The sequence below is a fragment of the Biomphalaria glabrata genome, chromosome 15 (genome assembly GCF_947242115.1).
Source record: "Biomphalaria glabrata chromosome 15, xgBioGlab47.1, whole genome shotgun sequence".
Taxonomy (NCBI): domain Eukaryota; kingdom Metazoa; phylum Mollusca; class Gastropoda; family Planorbidae; genus Biomphalaria; species Biomphalaria glabrata.
In genome coordinates, this window is record NC_074725.1 from 30,902,547 (window position 1) to 30,920,942 (window position 18,396).

The window sequence follows — 18,396 nt, forward strand, 5'->3', positions numbered from 1 at the left end:
CTTTACTTTTTTCCAGCTTATGTCAGTTACCCATTAGAGCTGGGTAGAGAGGCACCAGAGGCACCCTAAAGATCACTTAATTAAAAATACCAGTCTTCTCCAGGATTCGAACCCAAGACCCTCCGGTTTGGAAGCCAACCGCTTTACCCATTCAACCACCACGCCTTCTTATTGTTCCTAGATGAATGAAAGTCCCAAGTATGTTAGAAACAAAAAAAAAAAAAGAAAGTACAACATATAACCGAGGAGTTTTGAGTTCGAATCCTTGTGAAGACTTGGATATTTGAATTTCGGGATTTTTAGGACTACCCTGATGGGTTCCTGGCAAACATTGGGGAATTGGCGACGTTTGGTCGTTTGTCCTAGGAACGTGACTCTCGCGTTAAGCGTTCTCGTTGAAACAGATTTGACCCATCTGTTAATCAGACCAAAATGTTCTGATAAAAGATTTCAAGCGAAAGTAAATTTGTAATAACATATTGAATAGTTTTTTTTTTTTGTTTTTTTTTAATAATAGAAAACAACGTGTTAATGTGATCTGCTGAAAAAAGTGGGTTATCCCTAATCAATTCTTCTGCGAAAAGAAACGACAATAAGAATTCAACTAATCTAGGGACGGAAGTAGGAAGAGCTGGCTTGATAGAAGGATGTCTTAGGATGAGTCCAGCTTCTTCGTTCTGATCTCAGGAGTCTGGTTCTTCTTTCATTTAATGGTGGGAGTGGGGGGACAGGCTCAAGCTTAATCGAAGACGAGAACAGGAGGGAGGGAGGGGGTGAGAAAGTGTGGGGTGGGAGGGGCTAATTGGAAAGACTGAAGAGGGTGAAGGGTGGGGTGGGGGGAGGGGAGGCGGCGGAATTGATTAAAGGGTTGAAGATGTTGGCAGGAGGGAGAGAAAAGTTAATCAATCAACATTGACGTGAGAGAGGGGAGGGGGTATGAGTGTATATGTGTGTGACGAGTATTGTGTGTGTACTGAGAGGGATATCGTATATGTGTGCCGTGCGTGTGTGTGTCTACGTGTGTCTGGTAAGCGTTGGGCGTTTCAAGAAAGACACACACACACATAACAAAAACAAAAAAAAAAAAACGAATCATGTTTGTTTAAACATGTACCATGTTGGCGGAGGCTCACATTTACTCAACGTTTGAATTATAGTATGTAGAGGTTGAGGCTAATTTTGGTAGTAAACACTCAGACTAACCCTGTGATCTGTTTTCATTTAGAATAATCAGCTTAGTCGTGTTTTCAAAGCATATAAATCGAGATTTTTTTTTCCTAAAACAATCTTTTTTTAGTCTGCACTAGATTCCTAATGTACTTTAACAGGGTTGAGGAGAAAGGGGGGGGGGTATATTGAGTCGATTAGAAAGTGGGTTAATTGCTCGAACTGACCATATCATGAACTAAAAACCAACAGAGTAGTTTTAAAAAAAAAAACATTGAAAATTCCATATTAACAAAATAATACGCCTACCATGGTTTCGTTGACCAGATTTGTGGAGCTTCAATGCAACGACTGTACATAAATAGGAATAAAAAAGGTGTTGGGGGGGGGGGGGGGGAGAGAGTTTGAACTTTCACTAATTGACCTTACCATGAACTATAAACAAACCGAGTTGTTTTAAAAGACAAAACAAAAAACTTTCTAAAAAATATCTAAAATTTTTTCGTAAGCCAGTCACCAACTCATATACCATTTCTGCTTTCATGGATATACATGTTTGTTGAAACAGGTGGACAGTGTCTACCTGGAACCTTTTTCCCTGGACTTAGAAAGAAAACAAACAGACAGCTAATCATAATCAGTAGTTCAGACACTGCCCTTCACAGGTGGGCGACAGACATAAATGAGTACGCAGGAAACACGACACTAATTAATTGGTTTATTTATTATATACATAATATGGCAAATCCTTTTGACTTAAAAAAAAACTTTAAAAATCTATTTAATACTTAGGATAACTTTGATATTAAATATCATAATAATGATGCCATACTACGCCTCTAGCAAGATGAACAGTTTGTGGTTTAGTGTGTGTCAAAACCTTTGTGAAGCTTACCTATTAACTCGATAAGCAGGTACGAGAAACAAAAAGTGTGTGTGTGGGGGGGGGGGTCCGTGGTTTCTATGGGGGGTGTAGGCTACCAAAAATTATGCGACACTGTCACCAACAGATAATATATCCATAAACCTAAAGTAACTTTAAATTTAATAAACAACTTTTTTTTTCTTGAATAATTCCAATAATATAGATCTAAGCCTTTAAATTTAGACTTTAAAGACGGTTCGCAAATTTTCCTGAAGATTAATTTATTAAACTCTTGAATCAATAATGCCTTACATTCGGAAATTCCCGAACGAGATAGTCCTTTAGAAACCGTTGTTGGCTCTAGATCTAAGTCTAGTACTCAAGCCAAATTTTACTTTTATTTATTTTTTACTTTAAAAAATGGATAACGGTCAAACCAGAGTTTTCCCCAATGTGGCCAACGCGCTAGTAACTCTTTTCTCTCTGTTATACAGCAACTGTTGAATTTCCAAAAAAAAAAACAAACAAAAACAACACAACATCAACAACAACGTTAGAGCCGTTTTTGAGTTCAGCGTCCAGGTTCCGCCCACCCGACTTCCGTGAAGTTCTGACTTGAATAGAGGTATTGTTACGAAAAACACATAAACTAATTCCACAAGATTTAAACTAGATCTATAGGTGTAAGAATACAATTAACAAGTGCTCAACCACCACTCCATAAAGTTGTACTACTAAACTTAAAGATTATCGGAAAGTTTTTTTTTTTTAGTTTTTTTATTTAAAGTCGTAATCTATATAGTAATATATGTATATAGTAATCTAAATATTAGAAACTTCGCACATCAAGAGTTGAAGCAAGCTACAAGAACGTGTAAAATAGATAATAACATGCATTGAAATATCCTGTTAGTAAAAATAGAAAGTCAAACATTACTTCTTTAACTCTTTCTCTCCTAACTGACGATACCAATGTTGATTCCACCAGAACGTGTTAAATAATAACGGAGAGAAAGAGTTAAACAGAGAAGGGCCTAATCTTTTTCCACTCTTCTTTCTCCTTTTGTTTCCACCACCATTTCCTCTGCCCCCCACTTCTCTTTGTTTTTCCCATTATTTCTCCTCTCTTCTCCCCATACCTCTTATCTCTATTCTCTTATTTACAGCATTTGACATCAAAGACGGAGAGGGGGGGGGGGAGGTCACGTGGCTAGCGGCTTAAAAGTGCATGTGATATTTAAATGAAGGGGTATAAACATAGAATCAACCGCGAGAGAAAAAACACAGGAGAAAAAACAAACAAGAAAACACGGTTGTATTGGGTCGTAGTTAATGTCAACAAATGACGTCATAGGAGGTAAACATCGTGAAGAGTATCAACGTTCTGGCCCGATGTTTGAACATTATTAGATTGACATCACAAGAAAGTGAAGTGGTTCTCATGTTGTTCTCTCTCTCCCTCTCTCTCTCTCTCTCTCTCTCACTCACACACACACACATACATTTTAAAGATTAAACGTTAAAAAAAACACAGGCACTTGAAGTAATTATATCGTTCAGTGAAAACATTTAGACTTTATTTATAGTTTAGTGCATGAGTTAACTTTTAAGGAAAAAAAAACGCATCGGTTTCCATTCCGCCACTTCTTGGGTAAAAAGTGACACTTTGAGATGTTGAGTTCCTTTATTAAGCACAGTTGAGTTTATTACTTTTTTTAAAAAATTCTTTTGGGTTGGGGGGTAGGGTAAGTAGAAGGGGGAAAAAGTGTGGGGGGTGGGGGTCAATGTCAGTAGCTACTGTCTAACCATTCATCTCTGTCCATTGTTAAGTTTTGTATTGGAAGGGCGCCGCTGTCTCACGAGGAGCTTCGCAATCTCTTGGATGAAGAAGACAAAAAAATAGATATCCCAGACAACTCATAGCCCCCCCCCCCACGCCCCCTTCTCCCCTCACGCCCCGTCACACATCCCCCCCCCTCAGTCAGCCATATTAAACAGGCGGCAGGGTTTTATGAAAAGAGCTTTCTGATGGCCCCGGACAGATTTATTGTCGCGTCTTCTTCTTAGTGTGATGTTGTTTTTTTTTGTTTGTTTTTTTATTGTTTTGTTTTTAGGATGTATTTCCTCATGTCGCACTTTCTCTCTATCCCTCTTCGTGTCTGCACGCGAGAAAAGAGAACTACATCCCTCTTTTTTTCTTTCCTCTTCTCCTCTTTCCCAATGTTTCCCGCCCTCCCCAAGCTTTATCGCTTCCTCCTCCAAAATCTATAATTGCACGGGGTGTTTTTTTTTAAAAAAGGCTTTAGGGAAGGGGAGGTCGGAGGCGGTGGATGAAGGAAATAGAAGATCGATCGCGTATTTATTTGCCCCCCCCCCCCCCAAAAAAAAATCCCATAGCTGTGTAAAGTCCATGGTTCGCCCAGACAGGTGGTCATCTCAGGCGCCTGAACATTGCATAAGCGCGCGTGTATGTGTGTGTGTGTATACGCGCGCGCGTGCGTATGTTTGTGTGTTCTGTATCGGTTTTGTTTTGCAATCATTTCAGTGTGCTCCCAAAGAGTCCCTACTTCCGGTAACACTGACGCTCTCCATCCCCATAAGTTTAAAACAAGCGCACTTAAGGGACGAATTTCACGGCCAAACTCGTGGGTTCTTCTCGTTTGATTTCATCTATGACTTAAAATGAGAGTCTATGTTTTTATAGACTTAGAGGAAATGAATCCCCACTTGTAGTGTGACTCTTCAACAACATTTGAATTCCAATCTAGGGATCAAAGAAATATAGATCTATTTGCTTACACGTAACGTGTTTTACTTATAACAGAGTTTGTTGGATATGCATGAAGGAAAAGTTGGCATGATATTCTAGTCACGTTGTTAGCACCACACAGTAATGTTGCCAAATTATATTTTTTTGTGTGTTTGTTTGTTACAATTGGCCTATCACATAATTAACTAAACTGAATAGGTGTTCCACAAACTACTGGAATAATTAACTAGTAGTCCAATACGTGAATTAATTTATCTTCTAAAAAAAATATGTAAAGTGTTCTGCTAAATGCTCAGACGGTGTGAAGTCTCCCCTTAAAGAAAAAAATTTGGGAAACTCTGCTTGAAACGTCAAAATAATATCAGAATATCTTCTTCTTCTTCGTATATAATACAGACGTTACTTCACTGAGTTTCAGTCACTATTCAAACTAAATCAGTAAGTCTAGTACTAAAACTAGCTACTAGTAAATAGTCTTAATGTGATTTATGTTTAATCTTATTTAAGCTCCTAGAACTGTGGAGAAATTCGGCACAATACTTTGCTTTCAATGTGTATGTAGCTCTTATAATTTGCTTATACATGTCCTAAACATCCCCGTTGAGCAGGGGTACTATTTTAAGAGTTTAGACTCTGAAGAAAAATATGATTTAGTTTATGAGGCCTTGACCTTCTTGTGTTTAAAAATAGACACGTTCTTCGTCATTGTCATTGCGCCTAGCAGTCTGACATGTTCATTGAATTGATCAGGCATGTTCTCCTCTAGGGCTGCCAGATTCAACCCCTTTATATCCCCTCCACCCTTGTTGTTTTCTCGCGTTTTTTTTTCCCTTCGAGTTTCTACGTATGGGTTTCTTCTTATGTTTTAAATGTCAGTGACATACTCGATCCCGAGTGTTGGGATTTTATCAACAGTTTTTGTTGATGAGTCATTTAGCTGGTCTTTCCGTAGGACCTATGACATTGAAGGAACCTGTCATCAATGCAGTTTAAAGTAAATGCCATCCAACAAAGTGTAATTCTCATTAGTAAAGCCACTAAAGCAGGGGTTCTCAACCTGTTAGTTGCGCCCCCCCCCTTGGGGGGTCGCCTTAGACGATCCAAAATATGGATTGCTATTGTCTACTCTTCTATTGCTGTATGTGTGTGTGCGGGGAGGGGGGCAGAGTGGGGGGGATAGTAAATAGGGGTCGCCCAGCATAAAAGGTTGAGAACCGCTGCACTAAAGGCACTTCAGGGCGGAAGACTCGAAATAGCAATAATAATGTAAAACACGAACCATAACTTAAATATAAAAGTACAACCTAATAAAATTCTCAGACACACAGATAAAGAATCATTTCATATCCCATACGCTGGGACTAATTCAAACAAGCGCTCCTTCTTCCCTAATACCATTAGAGCATGTAGCGGGCTGCATTAATCAGCCAGGAAAACCGGTGAATAATCAGAGTGTAAGATTCTAACTAACACGCAAGACTAGATTAATACATGGATAATTGGATAATTGCGTAGAGCGTAATAATATTTTTTTTTGTCAATGCAAATCTTTTGTAGAAAGAAAAATTTGTGTGTGGGTGTGGATTATGACTTTCCTTCCATATCTGCGTTTATCATGTTTTTTTTTTTTCATGACATTTCACTTATCGTGCTGTCATTTGAAGCTCTTTATTAAATGACATCTTTCTAGTCATTCGAATCCTGTTGGTATAGATGACATTTTTAAGATCTGTATTGCGTTCGGTTTCTGATATCATTTCCTGCCATCAAAACCATTGACCTCTTTCTGCTGTCCTTATTCTATTCATGTGAAAAGATCGGCTCGGACCGGATGAGGGAAATCAGAAACGGGGGAACAATGGTCAGCTCATATATTTGTGATGACCCGACGTTCAAGCGGCCGAAGTGAAGACAAAAGTGGTCATTGTCAGTACTGGTCATTCTCAAGGACAAGTCTACTTTTTCTTCTTCATTGCCCTCGTTCTCACGGTGAAGTGTTCGGACACACAGTTCTATAGCTGAGATGAACTGAGGTGACATTTATGTCATAACTAACTTCAGGCATTAATTGTGATTATTGTTAGCAGACTAGATTGACATAGGAACACGCGTAGGACGTAATCATCTTTTTTTAAGTAACGTCTGTTTGAAAAGATACGATAGTAAAGTAAAGTTCCCCTTTCAGACCTTGTGGTCTACAGGGCAGATGATGTAAAGGCCATCTGCTTCTGTGGGCTACGGTTAACAAGGACGTCATGTGGCCAGCACAACGACCAACCGCCTTTACTTTTCCCCAACTAATGTCAGGTGCCCATTTAGTGCTGGGTGGAATCAGAGGCGCTCTAAGATGCCGAAAATTAAAAATCCGAGTCTTCACCAGGATTCGAACCCGGGACCCCCGGTTTAGAGGCCAAGCCTTTACCGCTCAGCCACCGCGTCTTTATTTGAAGAGATAAAATAAGATTCTCTATTTGACTTGCAATTTTAAGTTTAAGTCTCTCTTAATAGACAGACTTCGACGTCATGGTTTTGCACTCGTATCTAGACCCAGGACGCAACTCAAAAGACGAAATCTCTTTCGAATGAGTTCAGGCCTAGATCTAGACAAAACTCGGTGAATATTGAGACAAAAACCCCCGAGCCACGTAGCGAGTGCCATGGCATTGTGTGTCGCTGTTGAACTAGATCGGATTAACCTGACAATTAGAGCGTGGCGTTGGCTGCCACATGAGCAACGCAAAGTGATTTGTACGTTCGCTGACGTAATGGTATTAAGTATAAGAATGTTTTACATAGAAAGTAATGTATTTAAGCTGTAAGGCGCTAACGCTCGGCTGCACTTAAATGATTCTTTCTGTTATGTGTATGCGTGACCTCCGTGACGTATGTCGAAGGCGCCGGTGTATGTGCTTTGCTAGTTTGAGCGTCTGTGGGCTAGAGAAGGTTAGACGGCGCAACCACCCCTTCTCCCATTGTACTACGGAAACATTCAACTAACTACAGCCTTTTCCTACGCTGTTCGGGCTGACAGTGTTGATTTGACGCTCCAGTGATCTGCACACGACAGATAGTTCACACTTGACGTCACGAGTAGACGTCACTGACAAAGGTTACTACCTTAAAGTCAGAAAGAAATGTTTGGCACTGATTGAAATTCCCGGCCTTTCCCCCCACCCCACCCTCTTCAACAACAGGAGGATCTAATTCTATTATTCTTAGAGCTGCTGTCTACTATCAGGGCGAGGGAGCCTTTAATGATAGGTCACTGTTCAAGCGTGAAGTAGTCCTAGAGCTCTGTACTTTTTATGATTCATTTGACTTTCAGTTGGCTTTACATTTTACGCATGAACTATTATCTGTCTGGTTTCAAATACTCTGGTTTCTATTTCCCTTTACAGTGGAGCTGACGCTGTGTATATTTAGAAACCCCCATAATTATGAGCTTTGGATTGTTGGTGGTGTTTATTTTCTTCCACGATAAAATATTGCTTTGGTGCTGTTAAAACAATGCACTAAAAAAAAGTGATCTGTTTCTGTGGCCCTTGGTTAACAAGGGTTTCATGTTTTCATTAAAAATCCGAGTCTTCATCAGGATTCGAACCCAGGATCCCCACCTTCCCCGGTTCGGAAGCCAAGCTTTACCACTCAGCCATGGTAATCCTTCGAAAAGAAAATAAATTTTCTTGTAAATGTTTTTTGGTACTAGTAAAAAGAACCCGTCTGCGTTCAACTTATTAACTATTACTTGATATCGCCCTTCTGAGAAAAACAAACATTGTATGATCTCAAGCGCATAAATAGAAGAATTCAGCTAAGAGCGAAATTAATATTTACGACGCTCGGCTAAATGAATAGACTAAAAATTTAGAAATAAAGAAATACAAATTGTTATAGTATATAATAACACTTTCATTCGACTCAGTTTAAATCCAATAAATGGTATAAAGAAAGAAAAACAAGCGAGAGTGCGACACGCTAGCCACTGAGCTAGTCAAGCGCTTATGAAAATATCTTGTGTTAGTTTCAAATTTTTTGGCGACGACCTAATTCTGTACTTATCTCCCCTTAATTTGTATAGTCTCTATATAAAACTATGTAATTAATTATTTATTTCTTTTATTATTTAATTTTTTGTTGATTCGTGTGTTATTAGAAACAATACATAATTTTGCAAAACTTACAACATGATCCGAGAATGAGAAGTGTACAAAATGTGTACCAGACAGACAGGAGTTATATTTCTTTTTTTTTAAAGAAAAGTGATTGAAAGGCAGATCTTAACATGACATTAAGTCGACCTGGAACTGCAAAGGATGACATAGAAACAATTATTTTTTTCTACATGATGTTTACCTGAGAGTGGTGTCACATAACCTACACAAGCTGTAACAAACTCCAGTGGATCCTATTGCAGATACCATACACTCTTATACCGACACATGACACTAGGAGACAGGTATCGGCTGACAGGAAGTTGTCAGAATGTTGTCACCAGGATCGGTTGCTGTTTTTTTTTTTTTTTTTTTGTTCTTTTTTTTTTTTTCTCCAAAGGCGTGATTATATATTTACATATATAAATTGTTAAAATAAAAAATATAAATACAAAATCATAGAATACTGGAAACCTGACATAGTTTTTAGACATTTCAGGGTACTCTTGTTAACATAAATATCTGTCTCCGACTTTCCATAGCTCGGATTTATCGCTTTGAAATATGCACCATCACAATAGATCCCCTTTTAGTACCTTTTAAAGTGTTTCTTTCAGTAGCTGATGTACAATACGTAACCCCATTTAATTAGGTTTCCCCCCCCCCCCCCCCGAAGTTTTAACACTAAACCTTTTTTTGTTCTAATTTCTTATCTTATTAAGTTACAGACGTTCCGTCAAAAGATAAGATAATTACGTCCTACGCGTGTCCATGCTTTTAATTAGTCGTGCATGTTAATTAGAGGCTTAAACTCTGTTAAGCCGTTGGCTTACCTGTCTGATTCAGGCAACCCGTTCCATGCTCCGGTAGCATAAGAAAGAAAGAGCGCTTGTTTGAATTTATCCTAGCATATGGGATAAGAAATGTGCCTTTATCTTTGTGTATTTCTGGGTATTTTATTAGACTGTTTTATGCATTATTACTGCTTTACTTTTTAGTCTTCTGTCCTGTAGCGTTTTCTTAATCTCATAATTTTAGTAATGATGTCGCTCTAGTCAAATGTGAATACTCATTTGTTATAAATCTCATGGCTGTATTAAAGAGAAACTTTTTACAAATTTTTCTTTTGGTAAATAGTGTTTAAAAAAGCCTGATGGTTTGTGTGTGTATGCCTATCCTTCCACACATCCCAGTGGCGCTACAGCCCATTAGAGGGCCCTGGCCTGCTTTAGCACATCTCTCCATTCTGATCTATCCTGTACTTTATGTCTTCATGGAGGGCCCTGGCCTGCTTTAGCACATCTCTTCATTCTAATCTATCCTGTGCTTTATGTCTTCATGGAGGGCCCTGGCCAGCTTTAGCACATCTCTCCATTCTGATCTATCCTGTACTTTATGTCTTCATGGAGGGCCCTGGCCTGCTTTAGCACATCTCTTCATTCTAATCTATCCTGTGCTTTATGTCTCTATGGAGGGCCCTGGCCAGCTTTAGCACATCTCTCCATTCTGATCTATCCTGTACTTTATGTCTTCATGGAGGGCCCTGGCCAGCTTTAGCACATCTCTCCATTCTGATCTATCCTGTACTTTATGTCTTCATGGAGGGCCCTGGCCTGCTTTAGCACATCTCTTCATTCTAATCTATCCTGTGCTTTATGTCTCTATGGAGGGCCCTGGCCAGCTTTAGCACATCTCTCCATTCTGATCTGTCCTGTACTTTATGTCTTCATGGAGGGCCCTGGCCTGCTTTAGCACATCTCTCCATTCTGATCTATCCTGTACTTTATGTCTTCATGGAGGGCCCTGGCCTGCTTTAGCACATCTCTTCATTCTAATCTATCCTGTGCTTTATGTCTTCATGGAGGGCCCTGGCCTGCTTTAGCACATCTCTCCATTCTGATCTATCCTGTACTTTATGTCTTCATGGAGGGCCCTGGCCTGCTTTAGCACATCTCTTCATTCTAATCTATCCTGTGCTTTATGTCTCTATGGAGGGCCCTGGCCAGCTTTAGCACATCTCTCCATTCTGATCTATCCTGTACTTTATGTCTTCATGGAGGGCCCTGGCCTGCTTTAGCACATCTCTCCATTCTGATCTATCCTGTACTTTATGTCTTCATGGAGGGCCCTGGCCTGCTTTAGCACATCTCTTCATTCTAATCTATCCTGTGCTTTATGTCTTCATGGAGGGCCCTGGCCTGCTTTAGCACATCTCTCCATTCTGATCTATCCTGTACTTTATGTCTTCATGGAGGGCCCTGGCCTGCTTTAGCACATCTCTTCATTCTAATCTATGCCTGACTTTGTCTCCATGCCCAGACTTTTAGCTGTTGTAGATCTGCCTCTAGGGCATCAACCACCTTACTCGTGGTCTGCCTTTGGGGCGCCTGCCTTTTGGTGTTTGCAGGTGAACAATCTTTGCTCCTTTGCTCTCTTGCATTCTGTCGAGGTGACCTGCCCCCAACGTAATCTGTTCCTTTTAATTTCCGTCAATAAGGAGGTGGGGTCTTCATATAGCTGGTTTATTTCTTGGTTGGTGCGAATCCTCCATCCGGCTACCTCATGTAAGGCACCATAAATCTTTCTGATGATTTTTCTTTCCCAATTGTTTAGCAGATTTTCTGTGTTTTTTTTTTTTTTGTCAGCGTCCAGGTTTCGCTTGCATGAGTGACCACAGGTCTGATGGTTTTGTGTGTATGCCTGCGTGCTCTATTTTCTTCTTCCAATTAAATATCATTATTTCCCAATCCTGCTTTTCAGAAAGAAAAGGATGTATAGGTGAATTTTACCGTAATAAAAAAAAAAAAAAAAAAAAACCACCTCAATTCGAACTTATGTCTCACTCCTCCTCAAACCGACATACTAACCACTCTGCGTGAGGTGCTAATGACTATAGAAAATTGTGTAGTTATGTATTGTTTGATTTCAAACTTACTTTAAAGCGGCGACCTATAAAGGGGACTAATTCAACTTATACCACCACTTCAGTCAACTACAATTCCTTTCCCTTGTTTAAGATACCAAACAAAATAATTAATTACCAAAATTAATTGGTTAATTTTGTTTTTATTGATTCTTGTGTTATCAGAAGAAAAGAAATAATTTTTAAATTACAGCTTGATTCGATATTGGGTGTAGGAGAAATATCGTGTACAAACCTTTTTACCAGACAGAAGAGTGAGTTTATATAAGCTTTGTAAAAAGAAAAAAAAACGTGTAGGACTTCATTTGAGGAGGACTTTTAGCTCTCTGCAAACGATACAGACTGAACATAAAGTTTACGACCCCAAAAAATTTTTTTTTAGGACCTGACTTGAGGAGGACTCCTATTAGCCCTGCAGACGATAAAGGAACTGAACATCAAGTAATCTGAAACAAACGACAGAAAACTTTTAGGACTTGACGAAAAAAATACATAATAAAATGTTCTGCTAATGTATCAGTTCAACAGATCTAGACTAGTAATGTGCATTGTGTACCAGACAACTTCACAGGGTCTGGTCTCCGCTGTGATATGGTCTGCACTCTGCAGACTTCAGGAGATCCAATCTATAATTTCTGTATCCGCTTTGCTGAGTAGCCAGGGGCCCGTAATCTGCTAGAGTGCAATCCGGTGATTTAACATTGTACTTTAGCGGTTCAGGTCAGGAATAAAAAAAAACCTCTAATGTTTTAATATATTTCTTGTACTATTATACTCTGGGTCAAGGATATGTTTTTCAATTTGTCTGTCTTTAAATATGCAGTGAACTTATATTTAAAATATTGTAACAGTTTTTGGTCAAGGTGTTTCAGTATATTACTGTTGTAATAGGAACAAAAAATCAAAAATAGAAAAACTGATTGGAAAAAATGTTACACATTTTTTGTTTGTTTACAATGTTTAAATTTCGTTTTAAATCAGGGGCGAAAAACCATACAGTGAGACTTGGTGATACGCACCACCATTCGCTTCCCTCTCGCCAGTCCTATTAACGGACGAAACTGACCAGAAGTTCACCCTCAAATTAGACGCTGGTCCTCGACGGCTCTCACGCAATCGTGATGGGTGCAAATGTATTTTGTTTCTAGATTTCCCACATACATGTGCTTTGATTTTTTTAAAAAATCGACAGAAGCTAATAATTGTTTCTGACGGATTTTCATGATGACTGCAAACTTATAAATAGCTTTTATTTTACATATCCGGTGTTCTGAATACTAGAATAGTTTATAAAGAGGAATGCGAGATATTTACTTTTACACAATGGAGAATCAAATTTCAATGTTCTTCTGTTAGAGCCATTTAAAATTACCACTTATAATTGTTATATTTTTATTCCATTATTATTTTATTTTTATTTATTTAAAAATATATATTATTGTTTATTTAATTATTATTTTTCCAAAAAAAAAATAGCGTAAAATGTTTCTTATGTATTTTTTTTAACAGTGCTCGTTTGAGATGTTTCCTTGTAGATTTTGTATATTTGCTTCCAAATCTTTTTATTAATTAATTTTTTATTTTTTTTCTGCCGTAGGTTCCATTATTGCGCCCCCGTTCAAATAGCTTTCTCTTCTTTTTCTTTCGTACAGACCATGTTTACCCATGTGCTAAAGCATGAAAATCGAAATGTAAACAAAGATCAGATTACGGTGATAAAATTGGTTTTGAAAATTCCCATTTAAAGACTAAACTCCAATTTATCTTCAAAGTGTATAGTTACGTTAAACTATACAATTACGCTGAAACAAAAAACAACGATGCTCACATATGTGTTTCGGTCTACGAGCACTGTTCGCTATCCGAGGATTAACAGTATTGAACACACACACACAAAAATGTATTTGATACAAAAGTGGTCGATAAGAGAGAAAAAAAAAATCGCCTTATTAGACCCAGAGTCAAAGGTCACTGTATAACCTATATTACTCATTGTGGATATTTGATCCTGCTGTCATGTTGATCTATGAGATATGTTGGTAGCTTGTCTCTTAAATTACCTTGATATATATCCACGGAGTCAAATTTATGACTCACAAAAAACATTAACCAGGAAGCATAACGAAACAATGTTTAAACCAAATAAACGTAAACATCCCCAAATATTAAGTCTTCCGATAACATGGGGGCATAAATGTGTCCAATGTACTTAAAAAACGACCTGAAACTGGTTTCCCCCCTCTCGGAGCTCTTCGTCCCTGGCACCACGTGTCAGAGCCGGCGTGTTCCGGTGTAAATCTGGTTCAGTCATGTCGCTATAAAACACCCTCGCAAGTCCAAGCACACCCAGCGACCTCACCAAATTATTTTGTAACTTAGTCCAGAGGCGTCGCTCGTTTTTTTTTTGGGGGGGGGGTTCAGTTGCTTTTACTAGAGCACTTTTTTATGTTTGGTAAAGTTGCGGGGTAAAGTTGTGATTGCAATGTTAGGTACGAGTGAAGTGGTCAACTCTTAAATTGCAGACTTGCACTCTTCGATGAAACGGTGCATCGCAGTGCGAGTAATTTTTATGAACGCGGTGACGTCAAGGAGGCATGACGTCACAGAGAAGACAGCATGTCGCCCATTGTTTTTCAGCGATATTTTAGTGTCATTAACATTTTTTTTTGTACACTGGTTCAGAAGAGTTACTAGATCTACAACAGACCATTTTGACTTGACTTACTGCGATCTAATTTGTTAATCTGTTACACAATTATTGCCATTATTATTATTAAAGTGCGTTTTTGGGTAGAAAGAGAATCTAGATGGGATTATGTATTATGTCTCCTTACAAGGGCGTCCCCACTAGGGATATTTTGAAGGGTTTCATCTCACTTCCATAGTGTTTTTATCTCCTCTATTTCAGGCTTGTTTCCACAAGAAATCACTACACTTCAATATTTGTATTTTTTTTTTTTAATGTGGATTTCAAATTATCAAACACCATCCGTTTCATTTTTTATTTTATTTATCACATAATGCAACGCCAGCGGGTTTTCGGCTCCCTGGACACTATAATAATGCGTTACAAATGTTACGTTACGTGGTGATGTAATGTGGTCAGATATAGCATGAAATTCATTTTCTAAGCACTTAAAGGGGACTCCAGCACCCACCGCAGGACGCGCTTCTGTGTTGACTAGGGTTATATATTATCTGACAGTAAGATCTGGCATTACCTGAAACGACAGATAGTGAAGCTAAGCCGTTGATATTTTTTTTTTACCCCGGTACACTATATCACCTCCTCATACCAGATCCTCGCTCGCCTTGATTTCCGTTCCTGGCACCAGGCATTTTCTAATGATGCAGGGTGCAATAAAGGGAGAGAAAAAAAAATGTTTTAGGGATTAGTGGTGCCCTTCCCGTATCTATTCCAACGTAAGGATTTTGACAGAGTACTAGGCACGAGTATCGTATATTTAAATCTAGATTTGTATTTTTGGTACGGGAGTTATATTTCACAAGGCTGAATAGATACATTGATGCCATACCTGTCTCTCTTTAGATAGTCTGCGAGGATTCACTAGGTTATATTGCTTATCTCCTCATGTTTATCGCCTGCAGGTTCTGGTGATTGATGTGATGACGGCGCCTTTTTTACCAGGTCACGCTCAATGCTTTCCTCTACCTTAGGATATAATTTTTCTTTGGATATATATAAAGACAAGAAGTTGTACTTGTGGTAAGTACATTTTGAATGTTTTAACAATCTTTTTTTTTTTAATATGTACTTGTGAAAAGGGGAGGGGGGAATGAGGTAGGCCTTAATGTTAATGGTAGGCGTAATTAAATTTGGAAAGTAAATCAAAATGGGGGGGGGGGGAAACAACAACGGAGTACGAGGAATACTGATTGTGGTGCATTGTCTAATATATAAAGTAGAATGTTTGGCGTATGTATGTATGTATGTCCCCGTATAGAAATAAAAACCGCTTGACCAATCTTGATAAAACTTGGCAGAAATGTTCCTTGGGTACTAACTTAGACTGTAGTGTATTTATTGTAGCCCTAAAACAAACTTAAGACCTTCAAAAAAAAAAAAAAAAAAAAAAAAGACCAACTCTATTACCGCTATAGTATTTTATGGATCTATGCCATGTTTACAATGTTGACATGAGAAAAGATCGAAAGGATTTAGATCTAGATCTAATTTTAAGAACTAAACTTTGCACTTATAGTGTTGTTGTTGTTTTTTTGACACATGAAAATACAAAATATAGTTTATTGATTTCATTATTTAATCAAATTAACCTTCAAATTTGTGTTTCAAAAGCATTTTTACATTTATTCGATATTTATATTTGCGAATTTAGATATCCCGATTAGACATTACCAAATGGTTACACATTAACACATCTCTCTACTGAGTCTATTCCTAGGTCTAAAACTCTTATTGAACTCTAAGATGATAAAACTTCTTTTCGCAAAGATATTTTTATGCTTTAACACATGAACATACTAATTATAGTCCATTCATTTCATATTTTCTAATCAAATTAACATTCAAATTTTTTTTTTCTAAAGCATTTTTAATACATTCGTTCGCTGTTCGCTAAAGCTGCGTAGCCGTGTTGAGATAGGCCTATATCTTTTTACCGCGCAGTTTTCACACATCCTCATTAGGCTATACATTTAGATTGACTTAGACTTAGATCTAACTCTAGATCTAGACTTTAGACTTTCGTACATTTTTCTGTTATATACAAGCTATTGACGAACCCGCCCAGAATTGAAGATTATTACCTTATAGTCAAACTCACACAGAAGTGTTGGGGGGGAGGGGGAGGGGCTGAACGTGGTGCAGGATTAGAACTCGGGACCATCGCGATGACGGTCCGAAGTTTAAATAAATCGACTAGGCAGTCTTGCTCTAAATTCTTTATTTGTTATTTTTTTTATATTTATTTCTCGTTTACGACTGTTTACATTAGTATTGTCTTTGTGTATGTGCTACCTGGCAGAGACATTTACGAGACGACGAACCTATGCGCCATCTTGCCGTGTTACATACAGTTTAAAAAAAATATCAAAAAAATGAGATCGACAATTTGTCAAAACGTAAATTGCGCCGATTTTTTCCCCTCGTGCCTCGCGGAGGTGGCGTTTACTGTTTCAACAAATCACACTGTCGACTCCAGTGCTACTCCAGTGCATTAGTCAGGCGTGGAGATCTGAGCGACCAGTTTGTACGCCTGCCAGTTCGGTCACGCTCGGAAAAAAGATGAACTCATTGTGTTCCCAACAGTTGGAAACATGTTCTTCCTGCCCGGCTCTAGGAATAACAAATCTTCCCCCCCCCCCCTGGTTCTCATACATTTAATCGACACACACGTACACACACTCGTACATGGGCGCGCAAATATATTCAAAGCATCGCTTAGTTTCGGCTTAACTATAATCCTGTCAGAATGATTTTCAAGTTAAGAAATTTTGGAACAGATTTTCAGAATAATCTTACGGATCCTAAGATAGAGAAAGTAGGTGCGGTGGCTGAGTGGTAAAGCGCTTGGCTTACGAACCCTGGTTCGATTCCTGGCGAAGATTAGAAATTTTAATGCTGGATTTTTAGGGCGAATCTGAGTCCACCCAGCTCTAATGACATTAGTTGGGGAAAGGTAAAAGCGGTTGGCTGTTCGTTGTGCTGGCCACATGACACCATCGTTAACCGTGGGCCACAGAAACAGATGACCCTTATTTCACCTGCCCTATACACCGCATGGTCTCCTGGTACGCTACCTGGTAAGATACCTGGACGAAATAGATGCCGACAGACTTAGGATTCAGCGTGTATCCGATCTCTTCAGGTGAGACTTCTTCGCCATCCCATCCTCAACGAGAGCGTCACCAACTTGGAGAGGTTTCCGCCCTTGGTAGGATGTGTCTAAGTTCCACATCGATAGCGTGTGTCTACGTTCCGCATCTCAGAACGATGAATGGTTGGGGAGGGGGGGGGTGATCGCAATTACTTTCCTCATTGTGATCCCCTGAAATTAAACGTCTCCAGCTTGCGACACGCCCTTGGGGGGCTCAGTGAAATCAGGCTAATTTCGGATAATCTTCTCATCCTTTCCGGTAGCTCCGTGGAGCGAGATTGTAGAAGGCTTTTGGCGATTGGCTGCAAGGAATCATGATGGCGCTTGTGCTACTCGCAAAGGTTATTTACATGCCGTAACATAAATGGGATGGTTGTTGTTCAGATTGTGGTGCAGACTAATTAGAGAGTGACATTTTTTTAAAAAATTCATCAATGTTCTCTCTAGCCAAAGCGGTTTAAAAAAAAAAGAATAACAAAACACATGGCTAAGACTTAAATACTCGATCAGCGGCGGCGCCCCTATTGTGGGCAACCAGTAGGTAAGAATGACTGTTTGGTATGTACTATTATTCTCAAAAGTTCCTCCTTTTGTAACTCGCTCTGCGGTAAACCCTGATCCTCAAAGTAACTGTACTTTAGGACACGCCACCTCTCCCCTTT

At 38.9% G+C, this 18,396-nt stretch overlaps 1 protein-coding gene across 5 annotated transcripts in view; it reads left to right on the top strand.

Annotated features, from left to right (window-relative positions):
• Positions 1–18,396, top strand: part of LOC106074109 (uncharacterized) — a 175,851-nt gene that overhangs the window by 86,923 nt on the left and 70,532 nt on the right. For all 5 annotated transcript variants that reach the window (XM_056012871.1, XM_056012870.1, XM_056012874.1 and 2 more), the window contains one exon: positions 15,486–15,603. The gene's annotated coding sequence lies outside the window, so the exon portion shown is untranslated. The remainder of the gene's footprint in view (positions 1–15,485; positions 15,604–18,396) is intronic.